Below are 14,572 nucleotides of genomic sequence, written 5' to 3'. Positions count from 1 at the left end.
GTGGGTTCAGTTCCTGCACTGACTAAGGTTACTATCAAGGTCCCACCTTTCATCCTTCCCTAAGGATGTGATAATCTTCAGGTTAAACTCACACAGGCTGTATGCAGTTAAAGAAAAAATGGAAAGTTTTTCTTGAATGAAGAGCTGCATTTTTCAGAGACCACAAAAAGGAACGATCTCCAATTGTATTTTAAAACCGCTCTTGACTTTGAAAGCAGTTCCAGAATAAAGAAAGTTGCAATTAAAGTTCTGGGTGTGGCTCCTCAGTTTAGGATAGTTGTGCCTACACATCACCTGTGCTGAGGAACCCCACACAGTAATGCATTTCTCTGAACACTATTGGTTGCATCTCTTTTTAAAGGCAGGACACAGACACACACACACACAAAATGCCTGTCAAAAGAGGATAAGACAGAGCAAGTAGGACCTGATCCAATTTTTAACCCTCACCTCCTCAGTCCAAACAGAAAAGATTAACTGCAGAGGCAGCTGAGAACTCCCACTATAGACACATCAAGGGGTGTGCAGTGCAGGGACAGGAAGAAACAAGGACTTCTGTCTCTGGGATTTTTGCGGACCCGGGGTGCACTTTCGTATGCCCTGCAACGCTTTTGCAGAGCCCGGGATTTGTAGGGACCGATTCTGGAGGCTTCAGGGACGCGGGGCTCTTTGCAAATCCGGATCAAGCCTCGGGGGCTATGTCTTAAATCGAAGCAGGTAACGTGGTCCGCAGATTCCTCAGCATTAATTGCTTTCTGCTTTGCGATCCAAATCACAGAGAGTGCAGGGCGATGCATCTGAGATAAACTGCGTTGAAAGTTACAGCAGGAAAGTTTAACAGCAACTCCTTTCATTGCAGCCACTGCGGATTTTTCCAACTGTGTTGTGTGAGCGCTTTCCTTCTGTTTGCTGAACGAATATCGAACAGGGTGGAAGTTGCCTAGCGTGTAAACAAATCATTGTTAAACTCTGGGAGTTTTATTTTTTTCAGGAAAAGCTCACTTAGTGTTCGGGTGGTGTTAACGTTTGCCCGGAGACAGTAGCTCTGAAGTTTACAACGAATTTTGCAAACCCCCCCCCCCCCCCACCCTCGACCAAATCTAGCCCTTGCTGTTGTAAAGTGGCATATTGGTTGCTTCTTGCAGGATTGCGGAAGTGCTGTACTGTCGGAGGCACAGTCATTTAGACAAGAATTTCATCCTAAAGTTCCTTAAAGATTCCATAACATGAATTGAAAGAAGAGTACAGTTCTTTCTGATGTCTTGGACCAATACTTATCCCTCTGTTAATATCATGACCATTGGAATCAAGGGTAGAATTAGGCCATTCAGCCCCTTTGTGCTAGCTCTGCTATTCAATAAGATCAGGACTGATGCAGTTGTGGCTCCAACCCCATTTTTCTCTCAACCCTCAAAGCCTTTAGCTCCCTTATAGCCATTCCAAAAGAAAGCTATTTTCAAAAACATTGAACAAGAACAATATTTTATGCGGTAAAATGAGAGAACTGTGGATGCTGAAGATCTGAAACAAAAGCAGAAACTCAGCAGGTCTGGCGGTATACGTGCAGAGAAAGCTGCCAAGACGCACCAGATTCAAAACATCAGCTCTGCTTTCTGTCTCCACCGATACAACTGACCTGCTGAGTTTCTCCAGCAATTTCTGTTTTTGCTTAATATTTTATGCAGCATCATTAATGCAAACATTGCAAGACAATGGATGCTGAATCGTGGAAGGAGAGATTGCAGGTTTTCAAACTATCGGCATCAGATTTGGGATTTGAAAACGTTTGTGAAGTTCAACAGTCAGGAATATATAGAGTTGGAATTTCAGTAAGGCACAGGAAGGAAGAGATAGGAAGATGGAGGGTTTTACAAATTGCTGGTATCAGAACAATGAAGCATTGGATATTTAAGCAATATAGAGGGTTTCTGGCTAAAGAGCAGGATTTTAGCTGCAATATAAAAACAGAAAGAACTGCGGATGCTGTAAATCAGAAACAAAAACAGAAATTGCTGGAAAAGCTCAGCAGGTCTGGCAGCATCTGTGAAGAGAAATCAGAGTTAGAAATCAGGAATTCTGAGGAAGGGTCACTGGACCTGAAACGTTAACTCTGATATCTCTTCACAGATGCTGTCAAGATCAAAATATAGTTGTTGAGCCTCTGTGTTTCATGGGAATCTCCTGGCAGTGGGCATGTAATATGAACATTTCTATACAGCTCCAACTACCGCATAGCTCGCTCTGTCGCTCCAACCCAGTTCTGTGACACCACGAGGTTGTTGCCACTGGTTTAACTTGTCTTTACTGATGCTGCATTGATTTGTCCTCATGGGTTAGTCTGACATGAGGTTTGGGACTTGGGTTTAATCTTGCACTGCAGACATTGCTCCCTGTGACTGTGCTGTCATCACTCCTTTTGTTCTCTGTCTTATTGACAGCGACTATGTCTGATATTCTGGAGTTCTAAATCATGCTTTTATTTACAGACTGTTATACTTCATACAGTCTCTTTCTCTGCCCCTGTCTCTCTGTCTTTGTCTCTCTCTCCTTCCTGCAATCTCTTTCTGTCCCCAGTCTGCCCCACTCTCTCCATCCTAGTCATTCTCTCCATCTCTCTCTCTTCTCCCCACCAGGCTTTCTTTTTCTCACCTCCTCTCTCTCTTGCTCACCCCCTCAGATTTTTTGTACTCACAGTCTCTCTCTCTGTCTATCTCTCCGTCAGCGTCTCTCTCTTTCTCCCTTACTCTCATTCAGTCTCTCTGTCTCCCCCACTCTCTTTCTCTCCCCAGTTTCTCTCTCTCTCTGACTCTGTCTTCCCCCCTCCACTCCGCAATCTGTATCTCTCTCTCCCGTTAGTCTGTCTCCCCCTCCCCAGTCTCTCTATCTCTCTCCTCCAGTCTTTTTCTCTCTCTCTCTCCCACACTGAGTTTCTGTTTCTCACTCTCCCCCAGATGCATGACATTTAGTTCCTCTCTCTCCTTCCAGTTTCTGTCTGTCCTCCAGTCTTTCTTTTTCTCTCTCCTCCCCACTCCCGCACTCTATATCTCTCTCTGCCAGTTTCTCTCTCTCCCACAGTCTCTCACTCTGTCTCCCCCCACACTCTGTATCTCTCTCTCCCAGTCTCTCTCTCTCCCCAGTCTCTCTCTCCTCTCTGCACTCTGTACCTCTCTCTTTCCCTTGAGTTTCTCTCTCCCTCCCAGTGTTGCTGTCTCTTCCAACCCCAGTCTCTCTCTCTCTCTCTCCCTCACAGAATCTCTCAGTTTCTCACTCTCCCCCCTCGTGTCGCTTGACTGCCTCTCTCCTGCAGTCTTTCTCTCTCCCCAGTCTTTGTTTGTCTCTCCCCCAGTCTCGCTCTCCCCCTCCTGCACTCTGTATCTCTCCCTTCCACAGTCTCTCTCTGTCCCCCAGTCTGTCTCTCTCCCCCAACACTCAGCCTCTCTCTCTCTCTATCCTCCAGTCCCTCTGTCTACCCCAGTCTCTCTCTACCTTCCAGTCTCTCTCTCTGCCCCCTGCACTCATTTCTCTCTCTTGCCAAGTCTCTCTGTCGCCTGCAGTCTCGCTGACTTCTCCAGTGTGTCTGTCTGTCTCTCTCTCCCCCTCTCCCTCTCCCCCCCGCAGTCTCTTTCTCTCTCCCTCCCTCTCTCTCTCCCCCCCCCCCCAGTCTCTTTCTTTTTCCTTCAGTCCCTCTCTCTCTCTCCCCCAACACTCAGTCTCTTGCTTTCAGTTTCTCACACTTATCCCAGTCTCTCTGTTTTGGTTCCATCCTTTGCCTGTTGATCTCATTCTGTCTCAGTTTTTCTCTCTCTCTTCTCCCATCTCTCTCATTCTCTCACTCTCTAATCTGTAGTACAGATTATTCAATCTTCTCATCTCAGGGTTTTGATCATGTACAGTTGCTGATGTTGGTGTTACATCATCTTCTCGTGTTATTAGCAATTCATGCTCATTGTGCGGAGAGGTCTCTGATTGGGGGAATGCATGATCCACTCCCCCTCCCCACCCCCTAGGTCCTCCACAATGTTCGGAATGGCAAGGAGCTGGATTGACCACAGGACCCAATGGGCACGACACCAGTTGGGGGTGGCGGTGAGGGCTGGTTTTGTGCGGTGGGTGATGGTTGGTGGTGGATTACAAGCGGCTGGAATGCTGGGAGGAGAGCGGAAGAGGGAGCGATGGAGTGGACTGAGTGCAGGAAGAGGGTGGGCACAACCACGCTGGAAGAGGGTCATGAGGTTGCCTGGAAAAGTCAGGGAACTGGGATTGGGAGTCAGGAGAGATGAGACATGGGATGAAGGGGACTGGGATAGAGCTTTAATGGGAGTGCATGAGTCAGCAATGCAGGAGAAAGGGAGACTGTAGCATGGTCTACATAGAGTTATTATAACATATTGACACAGTGGGGAGGTGATGGCCTAGTGCTGTTATCACTGGACTATTAATCCAGAGACCCAGGTAATGTTCTGGGGACCTCGGGTTGAATCCTGCCATTGGCAGATGGGGGGATTTGAATTCATTGAATCCATCTGGAATTAAGACACTAATGATGACCATGATACCATTGCTGATTGTCTGGATATGGGGACATCAGGTTGGCAGGAAGCAGACTAGGAGCCTAGGAGTAGAGGGAGACTGGGGAATGAGGGGCGGAGTGTGTCAGGGAGAGAAGAAGACTAGAAACTAGTGGTCAGGAGATGATGACCAAGTAGGGGAAGGGCGATACTGGGAGAATGGGGAATTTTGGTGAATAGCGTTAGGTAGCTGAACGCTTTGGTGGGAGGAGTAGAAGAGAACTGCAAGATCCGGAACCAGTGACATGATCGGCTGGGTTCGTTATAAAACTCTTTGCAAAATAAAATCCTGTAAAACCCTTCTGATGTTTGACATTTTATTGCTTTTCATCCTGTTTTGGTTAATTTGGCCAACACGTTTCCTGATCTGTATGAAGTTGGCCCAGAAAACACTGCTGATGGACAGAGAGCTCTCTGATTGGGGGATTTGTGACCCCCCCCCAGCCCTCCACAATGTTGGGAGTGGCAAGGAGCTAGATCAGCCTCAGCACCCAGTGGATACAGCACCAGCTGGGGTTGGCGGTGAGGGCTGGTTTTGTGTGGTTAGTGATGGTTGGTCGTGGATTAAAAGCAGCTGGAATGCTGGGAGGAGAATGGAAGAGGATGGGATGGAGTGGACTGAGTGCCAGAAGAGAGTGGGCACATCTGTAATTAGTTCTGTTTGTGGAATTGGTAACCTGGCATGGGAAGGCCAGATCACAGTGTTGTTCCCTTGTGGCCACATTAATTCAGGATGTGGTTTGGGTCTCAACTCAGTTCTGGAATAGCCAATGTCAAAACCATGCTGTTGCCCCACTGTATTGAATCCATAGTACTGACAGCAAAACTTGTATTCATTTAGCACCTTGAAACAGTGTCTTCAAGGTGGTTCAGGATCATTATTGACCAACCAAGCCACGGAAAGAGCTATTATTGTAGCATATTGGCACAGTGTGGAGGTGATGGCCTTGTGCTATTATTGTTGGGCTGCTAATCCAGAGGCCTGGGTAATGTTCTGGGGACCTTGGTGGAATTTGAATTCAGTAAAAATCCGGAATTAAGGGACTATTGATGATCATGATACCTGTGTCAATTGTCAGGGGGCGAAAAACCTGTCTGGCTCACTAATGTCCTTTAGGGAAGGATAGCAATGTTTGGTTGACTCTTAACTGCCCTCTGGATTAGGCATGAATGGTGGTCTAACCAGTAACGCTGTCATCCTACGAGTGAATACACTTTATTTCCTGGTTCTCTGCTGCCCACAATACAGGTGAGGTGTATATAACATTAGTTCAAAAATGGCTGCCTCCAGTTAAGTATATGTTAGTCTACCTCATTGGGATCAGATGGCTTGCTGGCAAGACTGCGATGCACAATAACACCAACATCACAGGTTCAATTCTCACACCAGCTGAGGTTACCACGAAAGGTTCTCACCTGTGGTAACTTCCAAGTTGAACCAACACTTAGTCATCTCTCACTAATAATTTTTAGTCTTCCTCAGTGCAACACATGACATGATGCGGAGATGCTGGTGTTGGACTGGGGTGGACAAAGTCAGAAGTCACATGACACCAGGTCATAGTCCAACAGGTTTCTGTGAAATCACAAGCTTTTGGAGCGTAGACCCTACGTCAGGTGAAGCAACAGACAGACCTTTCCACCCCCGGAGATTAGATTCTCAAATTAAAGAAATTCTCTCAGCATTGTGGAGAAGGCCTGAATTTAGAAATTAACCTTACAGACATGACAAAAGCCTAAAGACGTAGAAAATCGAGGTCAGGTTTTTGACCTAAGACTAAAAGGACATGGAAGGAGCCTATGATGAGGACACAGTCATGGAAATGTCAGAAAGAGGTAGCTGCAAATTGCCAGGGAGTCCTTTACCTGAACTATCGGATTTTGGTGAGATCCAGGCCCTCAGCAACCAAGTTCACAGTCTCGTGAGGCTGGTTCAAAACTTTCTTTTAGATTTAATTTGATAAATTATGAGGTAAAAACAAGATTTTGTGATGCATTTTTGGAACTCCTAAAGGTTATTTTGAGGAAGTTTGAGCAATTTATGCATGCTGTGTTCATGTATAGAGTCCTTTAGAGTCAGTACGATAGTTAATTGATTTAAAAAAATGGCGCTAAGGGTATATTTGGGGAACTGAAGAGGAATTCAACTCTAATAAACAGGGACTGTTGTAATTACAAATTAAGCCTTTACTTCTTTTTATTCCTTTGTGGGATGTAGGCATTGTTGGCAAAGCCAGCGTTTGATACCCATCCCCAATTTTCCTTAAACTGAGTGGCTTGCATGGCCAGTCTAGGGGCAGTTGAGAGTCAGCAACATTGCTGTGGGTATGGAGTCACGTGTAGGCCAGACCAGGTAAGACTGGTGGATTTTCTTCCCTAAAGGACATTAGTGATCCTGATTTAAATGAAAGCAAATAAAATAGGAGATGATAATAAAGTAACTATTTTCCTCATCCTGACACGACCAGATGCCTTTGATGTAGTTTTAACCAGTGTTGTCCAAGAGAGCTCAGTTAGATGGACTGAACGGCCTCCTTCCTCACTGTAATGTTCTGTGATTCCCTGAAGCTTGTATCTATTTTCAGCTGCATTGCTGAAATATAACAGGTTCTACCCCCATTTGATTTCGATGACAAATTGTTCCCGATATGTGTCACCACACTGGGGGATTGTATAATAAAATCTTCAAACTATGAATTTCCCGGCAAGGTACTTTTGCTGTTGTGTAGAGTAGGACCTTTAGGGAGTTAAAACAGGAAACTGTTAGTCTCCTGACTGATTCTGGTAATGCTATCAGCTTTATATACACTCCATGCTTTTTGCTAATAGTTTATCCTCTTCAGTCAACTTATTGGTAAAAATATTTACCTACTATTCTCTTGTTGACTTTTTTTCATTTAAACTGTCAAACAAAAATGTCTCAATACATTTCAGATTTGGTCAATGGGCTGAGGAGTGGTAGATGGAGTCCTGAAGAAGGGTCCTGACCTGAAATGTCGACTCTCCTGCTCCTCTGATGCTGCCTGACCTGCTGTGTTCCTCCAGCTCCACACTGTGTTGTCTGAGGCAGATGGAGTTTAACTTGGATAAAAGTGAAGTATTGAATTTTGATAAAACGATTAAGGGCAGGACTTATACAATTAACAGTAGGCCCCTGGATGGTGTTGTAAAACAGAGAGACCCAGGGGTTCAGGTACATAATTCTTTAAAATTTGCATCACAGGTAGACAGGGTAGTTAAGAAGGCATTTAGCACACTTGCCTTCATTGCTCAGACCTTTGAGTTTAGGAGTTGCAATGTCATGTTGAGTTGTACAGGACGGTGAGGCCTCTTCTGGAGCACTGTGTGCAGTTCTGGTCACCCTGTTACAGGAAGGATATTACCATACTGGAAAGGGTTCAGCAAAGATTGACCAGGATGTTGCTGGGAATGGAGAGTTTATGTTATTCGGAGAGGCTGGATAGGCTTGGATTTTTTTCACTGGACCGTAGGAGGTTGAGGGGGTGACCTTATAGAGATTTATAAAATTGTGAGGGGCATAGATAAGCTGACTAGCAAGGGTCGTGTCCCTAGGAAGGGGGAGTTCAAAACTAGTGGTCACATTTTTAAGGTGAGAGGAGAAAGATTTAAAAAGGACATGAGGGACAACTTTTTTAGACAAAGAGCGTTTCATGCGTGGAAGGAACTGCTAGAGGAAGTGGCAGATGCAGATACAGATAAAACATCTAAAAGACATTTGGATAAGTGCATGAATAGGAAAGGTTTGGAGGGATATGGGCCAAATACAGGCCAGTCGGTCTAAATTAGTTTGGGAACATGGCTGGCGTGGACTGGTTGTACTGAAGGGTCAGTTTCCATGCCGTATGACTGTATGACACTATGACCAAAAATGCTGTTTCTCCTTGCGGGGTATTCTAGAAGAAGCAGACACATTTTACCTCAGAACATGAGAAATAAGAGCAGGAGTAGGCCATTCAGCCCCTCAAGATTGTCCCACCATTCAATACAGTTATGGTTGATCTGCCCAAGACTTCAGCTCCTCTTCCATATCAGCTCCTTGCAGCCCTCAACTCCTTGATATTTCAAAACTCTGTCTGCCTCCTCTTTAAAGACTTTCAGTCATCCATTCTCCACAACTCTCTGTGGTAGAGAATTCCAGACATTCACTACCCTCTGGGAGAAGAAATTCCTACGTATCTCAGTTTTAAATGAGTGTCTCCTTGATCTGTATCCACGTCCATTAGTTTGAGATTCCCCCAGTAGTGGAAACATGAATATTTACTGTGCCCCTCAGAATCTTATATGTTTCAATAAAGTCACCCCTTATTCTTCTAAATGTTAACAAATTAAGGCCTAACCTGTTCAGATTTTCTTGATAACTCAACCCCTTCATCCCAGGAATCAGCCTAGTGAACCTCTTTTGAACAGCCTCCAATGCCAGCACATCCTTTCTTAAATATGTGGAGACCAAAATAGTACTCTAGGTGCGGCCTCACCAACACCCTATACAGCTCTAACAAGACTTATACTCCAACCCCTTGGTGATGAAAGCCAACGTTCTGTTTGCCTTTTTAATAAGAATACGGGGTCTCCCACTTAAGATGGAATTGAGGAGAAATTTCTTCTCTTCAGGGATTTGGAATGTTCTTTCCCAGTGAGTGCAGAGTGCACTATTTAATGTATTCAAGGTCGAGTTGGACAGATGTTTGCTTGACAAGGGATCGAGGGTTTTGGGCGAACAGGCAGAGAAAGTGGAGTTGATCAGTTATGATCGTATTGAGTGGTGAAACAGGATTGAGTGTACCTCACGGTGGGGTAAGTAACACTGTCTAGTCCCTGTCAAGTAACATTCCTTGGGGCATCAGACAGTTTCATAGTGCGAGTGGAGAGAGATGTCAGGCAGCAGGATCACATGTAGGCCTCAGCACCAGATGGAACATGAACAGCATAGGTGGGGAGATGATAGCATAGGGGTAATGTTGCTGGGTTAGTAATCCAGCAGTACCCAGGCTAAAGTTGTGGCTTCAAATCCCACCATGAGTTCAGTAAGAATCTGGAATGAAAGCTAGCCTAATGGAGGCTGTGTAGTCATTGTTGAATGCTGTAAAAGCCCATCTGGTTCACTAATGCCTTTCCTTTAGAGAAGGAAATCTGGCCAGCCTGTGTCATCAGCATTGTGGTTGATTGTTACCTGCCCTCTGAAATCGCCTGAACAAGCCATTAGGGGGCATCTAGGGATGGGGAGGTGGACATTGGTAGTGATGCCCACATCCCATGTTTCATCATCATAGAATCCCTACATTGTGGAAACAGGCCCTTCAGCCCAACAAGTCCACACCGACCCTCAGAACACCCCCCCTAACCTACACACCCCTGAACACAATTGCGCAATTTAGATGGCCAATCCACCGAGCCTGCACATCTTTGGACTGTGGGAGGAAACTGGAGCACCCAGAGGAAATCCACGCAGACACGGGGAGAATGTGCAAACTCTACAGACAGTTGCCCGAGGGTGGGATTGAACCTGGGCCCCTGGCACCGTGAGGCAGCAGTGCTAACCACTGAGCCGCCGTCCATGTTAAAAATGAAATATGTGGGCACCACCTCCTGCTGGACAATCTGGGAGGATTCAGGGGTTGTCATGGGCACCAACCACTTATGGATCCTTCAGGATGATCCCTGAATTCTTCAGGAGAAGAGAGAACACGTTGTGACTGGAGGAGGGCCACCCAATAGAAGAATATTCCTTGCTGTACGGAGAGTGCAGTGAATCTATCGGAGAGACTGGAGTATCTCGGCAATCAAGTGAAGACCAGATACACAGGACTAACACCTGAAAAATTGTTTCATAAAAGTCAGGGTGCCTAGCCAAGGACTAATTCTCTTTGTTCTCCACTGGAGGACTAAAAGAGGAAGCAGTTTTCCTTCGAATAGCACCTCTGACGGTGAAGCCTCAGAGATTCAATGTCATGGTACCCACCCTTCAGTAGCACAGATACATTAATCTCAGCGAGGCCACCTCTGGGTTTCGGATTGAGGTGATAACCTGGTGAAATCCTGAGTGATGGAAAATGGAATCTCCGGAGTTCCTGACAATCGGAGCACCGCTAAAAGCCACTTGCAGGTGAGCAGCCCCTGGAATTGCTTGACGTGCTTGAGATGCAGAGACAGGCAGGGGCACACCTGGCAGAGGTGCTGGGGGAGGCATGTGCAAACTGGCATGAAAGGTGGTGGAGACCATCCTAGCTCTGCCTGCTGTTGTGGCTGTAGTGTGTGAGCTGGTTGGCAGCTTCCACAGGATAGGGTGGCAACCACCTTGGGAGCCAGGTCCAGCTGATGGCTCCTAGGTCCACACGTAGACCTTGTCTCCGTCGTGTAAGACACTGGGTGCAGGACAGCAAGAGTTAGGGAAGAGAGTGAGGAGGCACCGAATCTCCTGTCAGATGCCCATTCCCTCAAGGACTCCGGGAGGCACCAATACACACCGACAGGGAGGCATGGATCCACAAGGTGTGGAGCTTCATCTCAGGGCATTCCTGGATGAGTGCAACAGCAACAACTCTCAAGAAACTTGACACCATCCAGGACAAAGCAGCCCGCTTGTTTGGCACTACATCCACAAGCATCCACTCCCTCCATCACCGACACTCAGTAGCAGCAGTGTGTACTATCTACAACATACACTGCAGAAATTCACCAAAGATCCTCAGACAGCACCTTCCAAACCCATGAGCACTTCCATCTAAAAGGACAAGGGCAGCAGATACATGGGAACACCACCCATCTTCAAGTTCTCCTCCAAGCCACTCGCCATCCTGACTTGGAAATCTATCACTGTTCCTTCCCTGTTGCTGGGTCAAAATCCTAGAATTCCCTCCCTAAGAGCATTGAGGGTCAACTCACAGCAGGTGGACTGCAGCAGTTCAAGAAGGCAGCTCCCCACCACCTTCTCAAGGGGCAACTGGGGATGGACAATAAATGCTGGCCAAGCTAGTGATGCCCTTGTCCCACATGCGTGAATCTCAGAAAGATGCCCTGCTACTTTCTCTCCTGTCCCCCAGCGATCCGTCACATCAAGCAGGTCAGGCTGAGAAGGGTGAACTTGCAGGGACCCTTAGAAGATCAGAGCACTGTAGGCCTTAGACCACCAGAGGACACCTGCCAAGATTATCTTGGGAAAGAAGACATAGCATTGAGCAGACTGGCTCGACTTCCACTGTGAATATCAGGGTGTCACCAAATGTTTGGAAAAGAAAGATTAAGAAGTTCAGAAGGCACAAGGGTGGTAGAGATCTGTGATCACTCTATGGAACCAAGACAAGCATGAGTGTATGTTTAATTTCTCTTTAAGCATACTTGTTGTATTTTCTGTTTGTCCCTAGTTGCTGCAAGAGTTGCATGCTTTCAAAAGAGTGGCACCTCATTGCCAACCACTTCTGGATGAAGTGGACCTCAATGTTTATGGCATCGCATCATAGGCCATGGCATCCTCAAATATGCTGACATTGCAGGCTCAACCCTGGGCAGCATTTGTGAAGTCAGTATATTGTAATGCATCTGGGAACCCTGCGGGTAGTATTCACCCACTTAGCACCTCTCTGTTGGAGCAATGTCTGTAACCGTGCCGTTTCATGTTTTACTGGTGTCTGCATGACACAGTTCATTGTAACAGATTGCCCTTGTTTGAAGCATGGGTGAGTGAGCCACGAGTGATGGATAAATTATGCACCCACCCACCCTTCGCCCTCGCCCATACCCCTATGCTTCCTGAATTCGGGAGCATCACAAGATCCCGTCCTCTGTGTGATTGTCAAACTTGTCTTTGTGATGAAAGTCATTGGCTGCAAAATTCTTTTGCGAGGTTGTGAAAGGTGCAATGTAAATGCAGATTTGTCTTCATTTCCTTTTGAACCCCTTGAATCCCGATGGCCCAGTGATATTAGTGCCGGCTGTTAATACGGAGACCCAGGTAATGTTCTGGGGACCTAGGTTTGAATCCCACCATGGCAGATGGTGCAATTTGAATTCAATTAAAAACAAATCTGGAATTAAGGCTCTAATGGTGACTGTGAATCCATTAGGTTCACTTGTGCGTTAGGGAAGGAAATTGCCATCCTTACCTGGTCTGGCCTACATGTGACTGCAGACACACAGCAATGTGGTTGACTCTGAACTGTCCTCTGGGCAATTAGGGATGGGTAATAAATGCCAGTGATGCCCTCATCCTGTGAACAAATTAACAGCACTGACATGTCCAAGACTTGTGTTTCAAGTTCAACAGATAACTTGGATCGCAGGAGTGCAGTAGTTAAAGGAGTTTGTTGGTCTCATCCATTAGAATTTAGAAGGATGAGAGGGATCTGATAGAATTTTATAGATTTTAATCAGAACTGGACAGTGTAGATGCAGGGAAGATGTTTCCCCTCAGTTGGGTGATCTAGATCCAGATGACACTGTCTCAGGATATAGGGTAGAACATTTCAGACTGACATGAGGAAAAACTTTTTTTCAAGAGGGTGGTGAACCTTTGGTATTCTCTACCACAGAAGGCTGTGGAGGCCAAGTCACTGAATAAGAATTGGATACATTTTTAGATTTTAAAGACGTCAAGGGGCATGGGGAGAAAGAGGGAATATGGCTTTGAGGTAGAGGAGTGAGCTGTGGTCAGATTGAACTTAAGAGGTTATGACACATCTCAAGGGTAGGTGAGACTTAAACCTGCGCTTTTTGGCCTAGCGATAGGAACTTGAGAACTAGGAGCAGGAATAGGCCATTCAGCCCCTAGAGCCTGCTCCGCTATTCAATAGGATCATGCCTGACCTCACCACGGCCTCACCTCCAGTTTCCTGCCCACTCTCCATGATCCTTCAACCTGTCACTAATTAAAAATCTGTCTGTCGCCTCCTTAAATATACTCGATGTCCCAGCATCCATAGCACTCTGGGGGAGTGAATTCCACAGATTCACGACCCTTTGAGAGGAGTAACTTCTTGTTGTCTCTGCTTTAAATCTGCCATTCCTTAACCTAAAACTATGACCTTGCGTTCTAGATGGTCTGACATGAGGAAACACCCTTTCTCTAGGTTTGCTTTGCCGATTCCCTTTTGCATCTTATGTATCGCTTACCACGACTACTGTGCCAGAAGAGCCTAACTGGGGACCCTGGAAGGTTTGAGTTGTAAGGAGAGGTTGGATAGGCTGGGACATGTCTTCTCTGGAGCGCAGGAGATTGAGGGGTGACATTATAGAGGTCTATAAAATCATGAGAGGCATAGATAAGGTAGATAGCCAACAGCTTCTCCCCTGGGTAGGAGAGTCTAAAACTAGAGTGCATAGGTTTAAGGTGAGAGGGGGGAGATTCAAAAGCGTCCAGAGGGGCAATATTTTCATACAGAGGGTGGAACAGGCTGCTAGACGTAGTGGTGGAAGTGAATACAATTTTGTCATTTAAGAAACATTTGGATAGGTACATGGATGGAATAGGTATAGAGGGATATGTACCAAATGCATGCAAATGGGACTAGATTAAATTGTGAAAACTGGCGGCATGGGCAAGTTGGGCTGAAGGGCCTGTTTTCATGCTGTAGACTTCTATGACTCCATGACTCTAATTATTCCCATCTATGTACGTCCCAATTAACCTTCAATTAATCTATAAGCATCTCTGTTTCCGACTTCCATTTGTTCACAGACATCCCCGCAAGACACATCTGGTCTGGGCCCATTTTGCAGATAAGTTGCTAGGGAGACCTGGGATTGTGAGTGAGGTGGTTTTTGTGTTGTGGCAGGGTAAAAAATACCCTCATGGAGAGAAGAAAATATCAGCCAGGGTTCCTGTTCCTGGTCACTGCACAATGAGACCTGCTGCAAGGTATGTCAAAGGATTTTGCATGACAGGAATAAGTTTGGTTTAATGCTTCTGTAGCCAAATAGCCAACAGCCATTAGTTATCTGGAGGAAAGGAGAAGTCAACGTTTCGGGTATTACCCTTCTTCAGGACTGGA

The 14,572-nt window shown here is 46.1% G+C and overlaps 1 protein-coding gene across 1 annotated transcript in view; it reads left to right on the top strand.

Annotated features, from left to right (window-relative positions):
• The first annotated feature begins 459 nt into the window (after window positions 1-459).
• LOC109916443 (collagen alpha-1(VII) chain-like) overlaps window positions 460-14,572 on the top strand; it is a 127,001-nt gene continuing 112,888 nt past the window's right edge. The window contains exon 1 of the mRNA XM_048606679.1: window positions 460-717. The gene's annotated coding sequence lies outside the window, so the exon portion shown is untranslated. The remainder of the gene's footprint in view (window positions 718-14,572) is intronic.

This window comes from Rhincodon typus, chromosome 16, assembly GCF_021869965.1.
Source record: "Rhincodon typus isolate 14 chromosome 16, sRhiTyp1.1, whole genome shotgun sequence".
In the NCBI taxonomy this organism is placed as follows: Eukaryota; Metazoa; Chordata; class Chondrichthyes; order Orectolobiformes; family Rhincodontidae; genus Rhincodon; species Rhincodon typus.
This window is presented reverse-complemented; position numbering and strand designations above follow the sequence as displayed.